The sequence below is a fragment of the Canis lupus genome, chromosome 10, assembly GCF_048164855.1.
Source record: "Canis lupus baileyi chromosome 10, mCanLup2.hap1, whole genome shotgun sequence".
NCBI lineage: Eukaryota > Metazoa > Chordata > Mammalia > Carnivora > Canidae > Canis > Canis lupus.
The window spans coordinates 34,150,518-34,165,753 of NC_132847.1; the positions used below are offsets into that span (position 1 = coordinate 34,150,518).

Genomic DNA, 15,236 nt, shown 5'->3' on the forward strand with positions numbered 1-15,236 from the left:
ACTTTGTAAATATAATGGAATTGAACAGCAAATATCTTTAGATACCCAATGGTCATAAAGGACAACAAAAAATAATATACAAAATAATTTATTAAGATAGAATTTTTTAAAGGTTGACCAAAGTATTAAGTAACCAAAATAAAGTAACACAAATTAACAAATGCTAGAATATCTTTTAATTATGATATTGAAGCTCAAGCACAAAGAAAAAATTCTATAAGCATCCAAGAAGAAAATTCAAATTAGCTAAATAGAGAAAAGAAACAATAGGTTCATTTGACTGATAAACCTCTCCTGACCAGCATTCAAGGCAAAATCACCAAAGGATCACAGATTCTAAATGCAGATGCTAAAAAACCATAATCTAAGTTTTGGTTATGCTTCAATGATGTTGTACATGAGCATGAGCAACAGAAACATCTCAAATGTATATGGCTAGGTGACCAAATACATAAGAACAAAACCCCAAGCCTGACATCCTAGTGTCTAAAGCATCACAGTGAAATACAGTGAGACAATGGTAAAAGTTTAACAAGAAAATGCATAAAAGGCAGAGAATAGAGAAATGTAGAGATATCATTTAAAGTTGAATACAGACGAGCACATAGGTGGCTCAGTGGTTGAGTGTCTGCCTTTGGCTCAGGTCATAATCCTGGGGTCCTGGGATAGAGCCCCAGGCTTCCTCAGGCAGCCTGCTTCTCCCTCTGCCTGTGTCTCTGCCTCTCTCTTTGTGTCTCTCATGAATAAATAAATAAAATCTTTAAAAAAAATAAAGTTGAATACAGAGAAAGTAGCATTCAGTAACATTATAAACACCAAATATATAAAAATAAGAATACTGGATACTCAGTGATGAAAGGAACACACATAAGTTTGTCTTTTTCTTAGTGACATAATGTAACATGTATAAAAATTAGAGAAAATGCCAATACAAATTCTTGAACATAAAATACTAAAGGAAGAGATCTACATCTTGTTACTAAATTAATGAAATTAATAAGAACATTTAAAGATACAGAATATCATCCATCTATCCATCTACCCACCAAAATCTGTATTTTCACTGGCAAAAAATTGTAAGAGGGTATTAATCATAACTTCTTATTTGGAGTATCAAAAATAAGCCTAAGCCTGAGAAACAGTTGCATTCTTCTTCAGTTTAATATGGAAACCATATAACTGCCCTAGATTATGCAGGAAAAAAATTGCAGTGTTCACTTAAGCTATGCTAAGCTATTATAAGACAGGTTTTGACACTTTTAACTCATTACTCACCCAGATGATATTAATCAGGGAAGACCAGATCTCTGACTTAGAGGTACTGAAGAAACTGGGGAGCTGCAGAATAAGAATGTTTTCGTAGGCTCTTTTCAGATACCCGGGAGGATGAATCCTTGAAAAGGACTGAGGCTGCTCCTCTCTCACTTGAATTCCAGTGACATTCACACAAGAGAAGTACATAAGCTATTTGGCCTACGTTTTTTGGCATTTAGAGATTGCTGATAATTTACAAACAATCTGAAATCAAGATGCTGGCTGGCAGGGATAGAAAGGGAACCACCTTGAGAACTGCCTGCAACGTTTCCGATTTGGTCATGCAAAGACACTTGCTGCCTCTGTGAACCTGATTTAGTTCAACTGAACTAACACTGAAGAAAGAGGTCTAGATGTGAGTTATTTCACAAGAATCTACCCTCAAAAGAAATGCATTGAGAGGACTAGATCCCAAAAAGCCAGGAACTGTAAGGAAGATGAGTCATAAGTTAAAGATGAGGAAGCATTGCCCATACCAGGGAACTATAGTCCAAAGTGCCCAGATAAGGGATTTATGAGGAATCCCCCCCCCAAAAAATATATATATACTATAAGAGGAAGGATCATGTTTGGTGCCCATGATCTGCTGGATTGCGTTTCGTCTAGATGTCTAAAACCTGTCCCTTTAGGCCTAACCCCAGAGGTACTACCAACAACATCTTGCAAGAGGGAAGGAAGGAGAGGGCAGGAGAAGAGATCACCATCACCTTCCAGTTGAATGTTGTATCAACTTGGGTGATGGATGAGAGTAAGGGAATTTGAAAGTCAGCTGGGTTTGTTTATTACCTGAGACTTATTCCAAAAGGCCAAAATTTCATCCAGATGTTTAAAAGAAAAAATAAAAAAGCATATCAAAGGAACAACTTAAAGGGATCACCTGTAAAACCAAATAAATTTGCTTAAGCTTGTATTTTATCAAGACCAGCTCATTCAATGCACTAGAAAAAAAGTAGAGTAAATATTGGGCAAGCAAACAAACAAATCTTGTCAGTATTTTTCCAGGAATAAACAAAGGATAGAAGGAAGAATTACAGTCAATTTTTTCTTCATTTCCATAGCATATGGAAATGAAAGGTCTATAATCCTGTAATTAGCATTAATATCTGTTAATAAATGAACTCTGTCAAAGCAAAAAAGATTTTATTGAGAGTATTCTAATTGGGCAGAGAATCCAGAATATGAGTTCAACTCTATTGAAACAAAGAGCTGAAATGTTTTTAATATTTGCAGCAGGAGGATCACAGTCCGCCTGTGTTTGTCAATTGGCCTTTTCCAAAACAAAAGTAAACTTCTTCATATCTTCCCAACTGGAGGTCATTTACAGCTTGTAGCAAGGCATCCACCAAAACCATCCAATAGAGACCCTGAGATAGGGGCATTATCTTCTTTGATTATTATATTTCAAAGAGATGGCTCTCAGTACTTGAGAAAGACAATCCTCAGTTATAAAACAAGAAGGATATTTTTAAAGTGACTTATAGCTCATATGGGGCAGAGAAAAGACTGACAATTACTTTTTTAAAAAGTAAATGCTCAGGCAGCCCTGGTAGCCCAGTGGTTTAGCACCGCCTTCAGCCTAGGGTGTAATCCTGGAGACCCGGGATCGAGTCCCACCTCGGGCTCCCTGCATGGAGCCTGCTTCTCCCTCTGCCTGTATCTCTGCTCCTCTCTCTCTCTCTCTGTGTCTGTCATGAATAAATAAATAAAATCTTTAAAAAAAAGAAAAGTAAATGCTCTAAGGGAACGGGTTGCATATTAATGCATAAACTGCCTTTTATGCATTACTATGTGATGGACTAACATATTTCTACAAGTGAATCTTAATATCCAAATCTCACTTTGTTACATTTTTTATTCATTTAGCTTTCACTTACTTTTGAGATGAAAGGATCAAACTGAATAACTCCAATGCATTTACTTAAATAAATCCAATATTAAAAACTCAAAAAGCTGAAAAACAATGTGTTCCTAAAGAAAATATTTTAGTAGCAAACATACAGATCTAAATAATTTCTTCTGAGATTCAAATAAGTGACCTGGAGAATCAAGTACCAGAAACATCTAAACCTCAAGAAAAATAAATAAATAAATGACTAAAAATATATGACAAAAATATAAAATGATGATTATTTTACTTTTTCTGTGAATTGATTTGAGGTTTGCCAGTTTTTTAATTCAATCGATAGCTTCTATCCTTTCTCTAGCACTCTTAATCAAACATACATAACTTTACTCTTATTTGTAAGCAATATTCCAACCATTTCCCCTCATAAAATACATTATTCTCCCTCCATTACCATTCAGTTCTTCCACTCTCTCTCTTCATGTTTTTGTTTTTAAGATTTTATTTATTTATTCATGAGAGACACAGAGCAAGAGAGGCAGTCAGAGACACAGGCAGAGGGAGAAGCAGGCTCCATGCAGGGAGCCTGATGTGGGACTCGAACCCAGGACTCCAGGATCAGGCCCTGGCCTGAAGGCGGTGCTAAACCGCTGAGTGATCCAGGCTGCCCATCTCCCTTCATGAGTTAAAGCATTTTGTAAACATTTGTGGTTTTTAATCTTCCTTTTCCCCGATTTATTTTTTTCCTTTTCCTATCTCCAATGAGTCTGTATCATTGCAAAAGCAAACAATCAAACAGAAATAAAAACAAAAATAACTGTTTTCATGTTTAAGGATATGGGATTTAACAGAAGCAAGTAGGTTTAAGGAAAAGGATTGGATGGGGTGGAATTCAGGAGGCTATGTGTGATGTCACTGCCTTGTGCTACAAGCTTAGGGGATATGATCTTTAGATCTGGCTGCTGTTGCCACTGAAAGTGTTCTCCCAAGGGTCAAGTGTCCTCAACCTTTGCAGGAACAGAAATAGACAAAGCTGCACATAGCAAAGCATGTAGCACAAGTTTGGCAAGTGAATTCACTTAATGGAAACTTATTTGCATCTAAATAATGTTGCAAAGGAGGATGAGAGGTTTTGTTTTACCTGTCCAGCCTCTGCTCTTAATGAAAACTTACTAGAAAGAAGTAGAAATTGGTACCAAATGTCAACTGATTACATGCAGTACAGTATAGCCACTGTCTACTGAATATTTAAATATATCCATTTGCTTATCCCTAAATTTTAACACAGCAATAATGACAGTAACAATGCATTTTTTGCTTAAGAAAAAGAAGGAAGGAAGGAAGGAAGGAAGGAAGGAAGGAAGGAAGGAAGGGAGGGAGGGAGGGAGGGAGGGAGGGAGGGAGGGAGGGAGGGAGGGAGGGAGGGAGGGAGGGAGGAAGGAAGGAAGGAAGCTCAATCTTTCCCCAAAATGGACAAGCAGTTACATCAGTCTTTGTAGTTCTTTCTGGATAAGAATTATTCTGCTTCTAGTTAACTACAATGCCCCCTACATATGCTATAATTTAAAGAATAAGTTATATAATAAATAACAATAAAAATCTTTATATATATAATATAACTGGTAAGAAGAATAACAGGAAAAAAAAAGATAGTTGCTTTATATACAAAACCAAACCAAATAAGGTCAAAGTATATAGATAACCGTTATATTCTTTATTTTTGTACTTTGTCATAATCTTATTTATGATGTTCTTTTACTGCTTAATTCATATGCCCTAAATTCTAAAATAGCTCCTTCAGTTGATCAGTGATTTTTAACTGATGAAGTACCTCAAATGATTATGTATGAAATATCTGAGTGTTGAGGGTATTGCTTAGATGAACTGTAGCTGTTTATTAATTTTTGCCACTGGTATGGAAGTACTCAGTTATCCCAAATAGTTCCCTAGACTCCAGATATATTCCTACTATTCAATCCCACTTCCTTTGCTTCCTAAAATCATGTCCAAAATAAACTTACTTGTACTCAAATCTTCCTCTGAAGTTTTTGTTCAAGTGAATAAAACTAAAGCAATTTTAAGGTCATTTTATTTAATTCAGTAATCTCCATCGTGCCCTGTTTGTTCAATGACATGAGGAATTTATATTTTGTAGGAGGAAAACTTGATATCTGTTCTATGAAATCATTGCTGGGTCTTCTAGTGAAAGCATCTTCCTGAGTAGAAAGTCCTCTGGATAAACAAAGTCTAAAGATTTAGGAGAAGAAAAAAATGTATAAGTGGATTATTAGATATAATGGTGAAACGACCCATTTCTATTTCCATCATTCTCAGGTCCATGAACACTAACTATGATATCTCAACCCCATATATAGTTTTCTGGTTTAGAATATAAAATATAACCTTTAAAAGAGTACCCAAACTTTATGGTATGTGGCCCTGTCTGGTATTTTATGGAGACTTTGAAAAAAGCATATCAATATTCTTAGTAGACCAGCTGCCTCTCAGTAAATTAATTACATCAAAAATAAACGAGAGGAAAAAAAATCATTGCATCCTATCAATAGATACTGCAAGAACATTTGATAAAATTCAACAGAGCAACATAATATAAACCCTTTACTATCACTGGACTAGAAAGCAATTAGGCAGGTATAATAAAGACTGTAACCAATAACCCAAAAGAAGGTGCATGAAAATTGATGACATAATGAACTACTTTGTTTAAAATAATTATCTAGACAAGGACAACTACTATCGCCTTTATGGTTTAACATTTCTTTGGAGAATTTGGCAAATACAAGATGAAAACAAAGTGATTTACATCAACTTCAGAAAATATAAAATCTCCTTGTTTTGCTAAATGAAAAGATGAAAACCTAGAAAATTCCCATATTAGGTTTGCTAGAATGAGGACATTTTGTCTTAATTTAACCCTAAATATCAAGAGTAAAATGAATGAAAATATTCCATTGGCAAAAATGAAATATACGTACTTAAAAAAAACTCATGAAGAAATACTCAGAAAAGACATCTACATGAAACAATTATAAAGCCATTAGCAGACATAAAACAATATATAAAAACAATGTAAAGTTATTTATAGAAAATACTTAGATATCATCATAAAAATATAAGTTCTCAATTAATATATGTATTTATTTGATGGAATCCCAATAGAATCCTGAGATTTTCATGTAATTAAATCGAATGATCTTAAAACTGCTTTAGTTTTATTCACTTGAACAAAAACTTGAGAGGAAGATTTGAGTACAGTAAGTTTATCTGGGACATGATTTTTGGAAGCAAGAGTGAAGAAAGAGGGGTAATGAAGAAAGGGAAAAAAAAGTATTCATAGTATAATAGTTTATGTTTGTGGATCCTGGGCATGTGGGGGGAAGGCAATCACTGGGCTGACCTAAAAAGTATGGAGAACTGTGCATCAGATTGCTAGGGGCCTGGAGTGATTCTCCACCATCTTTGTTCCTTTGTTCTTTAAGGATGGCTCCAAGGAGCATTAAGTCAGGACTGCACAAAACTAGGGCCAAATAAGCTGTAGGTGTTGCAAAAGTTCAGGAGCTGAAGAAAAATCTTAGATAAGACCTTGATTTTGTCTAGGGTCTGACAGTGACAGGTAAGTCTAAATTCCCAAGGATCATCTAATATACATGATTAAAGTTAGATCAAAAGAAAGTGACAGAGTATAGCAGAAATATCTGCAACAAAAATTGAGAATAAATAAGAATAAATGGTAATGTTATTAAACCACTTAGTGGAGCATTTCCTTAAAAAGATATTAAAATGTAGGGGAGTCAGACTGGCCTAGTCAGTAGAGCATGTGACTCTTGCTCTCAGGGTGGTGAGTTCAGGCCTCATGTTGAGTGTAGAGCCTACTTAAAAAATTGTTTTCTTTTTAAATAAAAAGATATTAAAATATAGAGAGTAGACACTAATCAAATTAACTTAGTGTTAATGTAAGAATATACAAACCAATCAAACGAAACAGAGAAATCAGAACTAAATTCCCAAATATGACATATTAACAGAGATGAATGCAGCAAGTTTGATTCAGTGGAAAATGACAAACACTTTCATAAATGGTAGCAGATACATGGTATTCAACAGAGGAGAAGAATGAATTCCCAGCCTTCATCACAGTCAAAACTAAAATCCAGGTGAATAAATTATTTAAATATTTTTAAAAGCATGAAAATGTTACAAGGAAATTCTAAGATACTGTATGAATTATTTGAATATAGAAAGTCTTTTCTAGGCAAGACTTAAAATCAATAATCTATTTAAAAAATAGATATTTGGGTGCCGGGATGGCTCAGAGGTTGAGCGCCTGCCTTCGGCTCAGGTCGTGATCCCAGGTCCTGGGATGGAGTCCCACTTCAGGCTCCCTGTGAAGAGGCTGCTTCTCCTTCTTCCTATGTCTTTGCCTCTCTCTCTGTGTTTCTCAAGAATGGATAAATAAATTTTTTTAAAAAGATATTTGATGAGAATAGATCTGTCAATGGACAAAAATAGAACAAAAATATTGTATCATAGCAGACAAAATTTCTAAGTTATTTATTAGTAATGAGTAAATGAATACATATAATAAAAATGGCAGAGATGAATTGTTATTACAAAAAAGAAAATGTTTTTAAAATTGATAAATAAGTAATAGATGCTCAATTTAATAATAGATGCTCAATTTGCAATTCAAAGATGCATTATAGCTATATATATATTATAGCAATACATCAAAAATTGAAATATGTATTTCAAATGTAGACATCATTCAGTTATTCTACTTTGAAAAATTAATCAATTACAAAGTACTTAAATAAAATCATATTTATTGTTTGCTTTGTTCCAAAATATGGAAACAAAGTGAAGGACAACAGAGAAATAAATAGAAAAAAATTTAAGAGGGTACTTTAACCAAATCAGAAAAGCAATTATAATCAGTAAACTACTTAAATTTTTATAAAATCTATGATGACAATTATGTAGACAGTTTTGAGGGAATTGTCATATTTGAGGGAAACATATTTGGTAATATCATGGCTCATCTGTGTGTAGAGATGCGAGACTGTTATGATTAAGTAGATGCAGATGGATGATGTATCCATAGAGAAAAACAGCATATATGATATGGATTCAGTTAACTGAAGAGTAAGATTGGGATGACATTACATATGATTGTAGGAATAGTGAATTTTTGCTGTGTTAATTTTTTCTTGCTAAGAATAGGTAAATAGATCACACAAATTTTAGAACACATATAATGAAATATCTTCTAATAATTGCTATTATTATTTTTATTTTTCTGATTATATGAACTAAATATATTATTAAAATTAAATCATAATGCTTTTTTAAAAAGTAATTCCAAATTTTATTTGAAATATTACACTTATTAAATTGAGTGAATATGAAACAAAAAAGGTAACAATGAATAAAGACTCCAGATACATAAATATTACATATTTATATTAAAAAGCATCCTCTCAGTAATAGAGAAGAAGATCAATTAAACAGAATAAAAAGCATAAAAGAAAGTCATTGTCATATATAATGTAGGATATAAAAAAAGGCAGTTTAAGTCATTTGAGAAAATATTAAATACTATAGAGAATATTGAGACTTTTTGCTGGTTGAAGCATAAAGTTTGGCTTTTCTCATTATATTACAAGAAGGAAGGAAAGAAGGAAAGGGAGAAGGAAAAGATGTAACATTTAAATATAAAAATGAAACAGTAAAAGTATTTAAGTGAATTATATTTTATAAAGGGAAAGCCCTTTTATTATGATACAAAAAATCAATAAATTACAAAGGAAATTATTAATAAACTTAACTACTACAAATGTGGCAAACATATAAAACATACAAAGCTAAAGAAAATTTTAACAAAAGACAATCTGGTCAGATAAATGTTACAGTTCCTTCTGGATTTTGTAATTTCAGCTATTTTTAATTTTCATAATTATGTTTTATAGATTCTGTTACTATAGTATTATAGTTTAAAAAGCAGTATATTAGTTTCCAAGAGTTTCTGTAACAATATCCTACAAACTAGATGGTTTACCACAACAGAAATCTATTCTCTCACAGTTCTGGGAACCAGAAAATTGAAATCAAGGTGTTTGTTTTGAGGGAGAATCTGTTATGAGCATTTCTCCTTGCTTCCGGTAGTTGCTGGCAACACTTGACATTCCTTGGCTTAAAGACGCATCACTCCCATCTCTGTTTGTCATCATATGTGTGTCTGTATCTCTTTGTCTCCTCTTAGGAGGATACCAGTGATTGATTTAGGACCCACACTAATCCAGCATGGTCTCCTCTTCACTTGATTATATCTGCAAGTGCCTTATTTCCAAGTAAAGTCATTTTCATTGATGCAAGGATTAGGACTTCCATATACCATTTTAAAGGACACAATTCAACATGTAACATAATGTAAATATCTGTAATTTATAGAGTATTTTTTTTCCAAAAAAAAAATCAGTGCTAGCCTTCTGTTTGTGTCATCCTCACCCTCAGAGTTTATGGAATATGTGTAATTAATAAAAGTAAATACTAATATGTTAACCCTTTAAGACACCTTTTGAGAGATTTCATCTTGACTTTTGTCCTTTGGTTTATTATTAGTTGCAGTTATCAATATATTCGGTATCTTGGGAAGGGAAATAATATTAGAGATCCACGTAGTGTCTGCATACTATGTGCATATATGTTCATAGTCAAGAAAAGAATATATATAAAATACACACCCTGTGTCTAAAAATCATTTTGTGGGTGGGAGAAAACTTTAGGAGTCGATGAATATGTTTAGAGCATAGATTGTGGTGATGGTTTTGCAGAAACCTTGCTTCAAACTCACCAAGTTGTGAACATTAAATACACAGCTTTTTATATGTTAATCATACCTCAATAAAGAGGTTTTTAAAAATTGCCTTGATCTATTCATTCTCACATGTGTTTTTTTTTTTCAAAAGTAATCTAGAGGCTTAAAACACACACACACACACACACACACACACGAACATTGTATTACATTGTTTAATCTTCAATAATGCTCTTAATGCCCCCATCTTCCGTAGAGCTCTTTCTTTCACACTTTCTCAGTTTCTAAGTGGCATGTCGTTCATTTATACTGGGTGCAATCTAAGATGTTTTTCTATATCACAACAAATAAATGTTAATACACCTTGTAAGAGATTACACAAATGTATTTAATCTTTTCAAACCTGTTACTAATACCATATTCTAGAGATTTCACTCACTGATATTTGCCATAGCAGAACCATGGACTATTAGAATAAAGTGTTCAAAGATACATTGTTTTTAAATGTTTTCTCACATAACTATGTGCGAAAATTCTTAATAAGAACATTCTTAATAAGAATAATGGAAGATGATGCCCGTTTGTTGTCAACTGTTGCTGAATGAATTTCCTAGAATAATGAAGGAGAATAATTATTAACAGTATCATTTTTACCAAGACTTTTAGCATTACATATCAAATTATGGACTCACTGATGTGTCCTAAAAATCCTTGCTGAGGAAGCAAACCTACAAGGGACAGAGGGACTACATGTGGGTGTGCTGGGTGCCCAAGAACAGAGGGGAGTGGAAACCCCTGTCAATCACCCGGTCTGTGATCTGAATAGAGAGCTCTACTCCCTGAGAGCTTGAGTCCCTTTGTCCCTCACAGGCATGCTTTTATCGCCAAACCTCATGACAGAGAAAAAAGTACAGGGAGGCCCCTTGTTGGTATTCGGTGTTTAGAGCTGCTGCACAGAGATTTTAAAAATCGTTCTTTGATTTTTCAATTTACTCTCTTCTAAGGCTGATAATGCTTGAGGGTTGTGCTGAAGAGAGATTAGAGACAGGTAATAGAAGCCACGGAAGAAGCAACACTTGTTTTCTGCTATGGTCAATATGAAAAATTATCCTACTTTGATGAATGGAAGCCTGGTGTGCTGAGAAACACGGAAATATGGAAAAATGTAAATTGCACAGCCCTTTTACATTCAAAGGGAAATTCAAGTTATGTTTAGAACTGGGTTCTCTCCAGATGCAAGTGAATGACAAACCCTGTGTGTCCCCAAAGAAACATTCTCTATAGACAGAAATACAGAATAAGGCCTATATCTTTATTTCTCTTTTTTATGCTGCATGGCAAAACTTTCGAAGGTAATCATTTTTACGTACCATACCTACTGGAGGGCATTTCTCAAACTGTTCTCTGAGAAATTCTTGCTTTCTGGGCAGCCCAAGTGGCTTAGCAGTTTAGTGCCTGCCTTCAGCCCAGGGCGTGATCCTGGAGACCCGGGATTTAGTCCCACCTCGGGCTCCCTGAATGGAGCCTGCTTCTCCCTCTGCCTGTCTCTCTGTTTCTCTCTCTGTTTCTTGAATAAATAAATAAAATCTTAAAAAAGAAAGAAATTCTTGTTTTCTGAGATTATTACAAGGTGCCTCTAACTACAAATTGCCAATCATAAACAAACGTTAGTAACATATTTTTCCAATAATTTGTTTTTAACATATATGCGATTACTTACATATCTGTCTCTTACTTGTCTAATAAATACTGGGAATTCCAGAGCATAAAGGAGAGATGAGAGACAGTCTACTGATTTGAAGTCAGATATTTTGTTTGATAAACTAACATATATAGTGCATTCACTATATGCTAGCTGCTGATCAGAAGTTCTTCGAATGTATTAATTCCTTTGATCTTCACAATGTAAGGTAGGTGTTAAATTAATTAAACATAGAGGCCATTATACTGAGGTGGCTCTAATGCCATGGCAGCCTGTGCAAGCAAATCAAAATCTAAGCCTCTAAGTGCCTCTGGGTTATGAATTGAAACCTAAGGACAATCAATCACAAGCAGCTAAAAGGCTTTAAGCTACAGTCAATCACATAATTTCCTTGCTTTGTTTTTGTCATCTCTCTACTAGAGTCTTTCTCCAGCTTGGAGTGGACCACTCCTAACTACTTCTGGTTTTGCGCTGCCTGATTCCAATTCATTTTTGTTCAAATAAACTCTTAAAATTTTTAATATGCCTCAGTTTCTCTTTTAACATAGATAATTTAACTGTCATCATTGTATGGAAAAGTGAAGCAATCCACCTCTTAGTGTAAGGACTGAAATTTAGATAATGGATTTGATTAAAGGCCAAAAGTAAGCCCCTCCCTACAAACATAATCACCTGATTTATAATGAAGGTACAAGTTGGCTAGATTTAATAAGAAAAGAATATCCTTTTCAACAAAATGTATAGAAACAATTGAACCTCCAAATGCAAAACTGGAATATTGATTTAGAAGTTATTAAAATTTCTAGAATGAAACATAAAAGAAAATATATGTGCTTTTAGATTCAGCAAAGACTAATTATATCACCAAAAATATGCATGAAAGAAAAAAATAACTTGAATCTTATCTAAATTTTAAAAAGTTTGCATAGCCACACTGTTAAGAAAATAGAAAGATAAAGTGAAGACTGGGAGAAAATATATATAAATCACATTTATGACTAAGGATATAAATCCAGAGTATATAAATAACTGTTAAAATCAACAATAAGATGATACAAATAGATATATTACAAATATACGAAGAGACATTTTGACAAAGAGGATACACTTTATGGGTGTCAAATAAACATGAAAATACACAACATCATTAATTACTAGAGAAATACAAATTAAAATAGAAATGAGATACCACTACCTACTTATTAGAATAGATAAAAACAAAACTGACAATACCAAGTTCTGACGAGGAGATGGAGAAACTAAAACCAACATGGTTGGTGAGAAGTTACAGGCAATTTGAAAGAGAGTTTGGCAGTTTCCTGATTGATCAATCGATTGATTGACTTTAAGATTCATTGGTGGGGAGGAGCAGAAGGAGAGAATATCCAAGCAAACTCCTGATGAGCATGAAGCCCAGCTCAAGGCTCCACATCACAAGCCATGAAATCATGACCTGAACCAAATCCAAGAGTCAAATGCTTAACCAACTGAAAACCCAGGTGCTCTTCTTATTTTTAAGCTTTATTCTTGAATAACTACTTAAAAATGGAACTATACCCTGAAATATTTTTTGCACAAAATAATTTATGTAAGATTTGTTTTCACTAAGAAAGATAATTTAATCAGGCTTCATTTCACAAGCTCTTCTTGTGGGTGTATAATGTCATCTTAAAAGTTTCCTTTAGTTAAATAATCTTTTAAAAATCTAGCAAGGAATAACAAGAAGAGAAAGAAATATAATCTGATTTGTGAGCAAGAGGAAATGGGCTTCTATATATGGAACAACAAATCAAAAACAGCAATGATGTTTACAATGTGTAATCACAGATTTGTGCTAAAATCATTGAGAGATATTCAGAAGGCTCCTTTCCTTGATCAATTTTCCCAATTGCCAACTAGTATCCCTTGCACCTCTCAAATGTTTCTGGGAGTATCTAAGACAGTCTGAGCCCAAGTTGAGGTAGAAAAGCTCAAGAGACTATTTTACAATAATAGCTCCATCTCTGCTGCTTTTCTACTTGTGTTCTGTATATCTACCTATGTTTTATATAGTGCCTCCGAATAAGTCAAAGTAGTTAGGTTCCCATTTCAAGGGGGAACACATAGCCTAAATCTCTTTCCAATACAAACCCCTAACCCCAAACAATAAAGAGACTCATTCTCCTTTCTTTTCTGAGTCTCCAAGACATTCCATCTACTATTCTCTACCTGTCACTTACTCTATTCAGTAAACTCTGCCTTCACTTTTGCTGGATTGCATTTGATTTCTATCCTGCCTGATGCCAAGCACCATCTTGGCTGATCCTTTGGAACCCCCTCCAGGTATTCAGACCCAGCCTGCCTGCATCAGTTACTACTGGTAGTACTACACATCTATCTTTTCAAATATGAATCTAAGCAAAAACTCTGAGATGTTAATGCTTTGCAGATAATTATGGTAAATAAAGAAGACAATAGTTCTCTGCTAAAAAAAGATCAGAAATTGAAATTTCAAAACAGATATTTTCTAATATATTGTTTTTAAAGCATCCTGCTTTATTTACTTATTCATGTTCTGATTTCTCCTGTTAGGAATGTAAAAAAGTTAAAAATGTGATTTTTTTTCATGAACCTATCAGGGTGTCATTTATAACTCCCCAATAAATACAATTTGTGTAACACAGCTCATATGAGAGACAAGGCAGCAAATAGTTGATTCAATTGCCTCACAAAATCCTCAGTTCTATTGTAAAAAAATACAAGCCAAGAAAGAAACTCCCTGTGGTGTAACATGAGGATCAATTATTCATTTGATTCGTGTAAACTGGCAGGAATGACATTATTTGACAAAAAGCTTTTGTTTATATGATTGAAGGCAAATGAAAAAAAGAAATCAAATAACTTGAATATAAAGGCTTTATTTACATAAGAGGCTTATGAGATCCATGCAACTGGGGTTCAGTCAAAGCAACACTTCCATCAATGTATATTTATGATTATTTTAATTTTCTTTCTTTATATACATTTCCCAGAAAGAAGACACCTCAGCTTGATGATTCCAAGAACTATTTATGCTTGAAATGCAAAGGCTTTTGATTTGTTTTTTTTTTTTATAAAATATTTCCTGCATTATAGTGGATATATAAAGATAAAATAAAAGCCATAAATTATAAAGTAATCCAGAAATCAAAACTAAATTACTATAGAGGAAACTTTTTTTGCTGTATTTCATTTTTAAGAATACCTTTTTTGTGGGTAGAATGTTATATATATTCATTTATGAAAATCATAAAAAAGCATAATAAACGTATACTTTGATATTCCAAATAATTAGATACTGATTAGATTTAAATGTGTAGGTGTGCAATCTCTTTTAGTCTAAATAGTCTCAAATTGGAAATTTGTTTTTACTTTTTCCTTTCCTCTTTTAATTTCTATTTAAAAATGACTTCCTCACATCATCAGAAACTCTTAAGAAAAAGCATAGCCTAATTGACCTCTAATCATTACTTCCCCAAGTTTTATGTTATCTATTAAACATGTATCTCTTTCCAAATTTTTAC

General features: G+C 33.5%; 1 long non-coding RNA gene across 1 annotated transcript in view; it reads right to left on the bottom strand.

The window, feature by feature from the left end:
• Window positions 1-5,244: 5,244 nt before the first annotated feature.
• The window catches only part of LOC140640909 (uncharacterized), a 100,573-nt gene continuing 90,581 nt past the window's right edge, over window positions 5,245-15,236 (bottom strand). Inside the window, exon 5 of the long non-coding RNA XR_012037508.1 lies at window positions 5,245-5,404. This is a non-coding gene — a long non-coding RNA (uncharacterized lncRNA). The remainder of the gene's footprint in view (window positions 5,405-15,236) is intronic.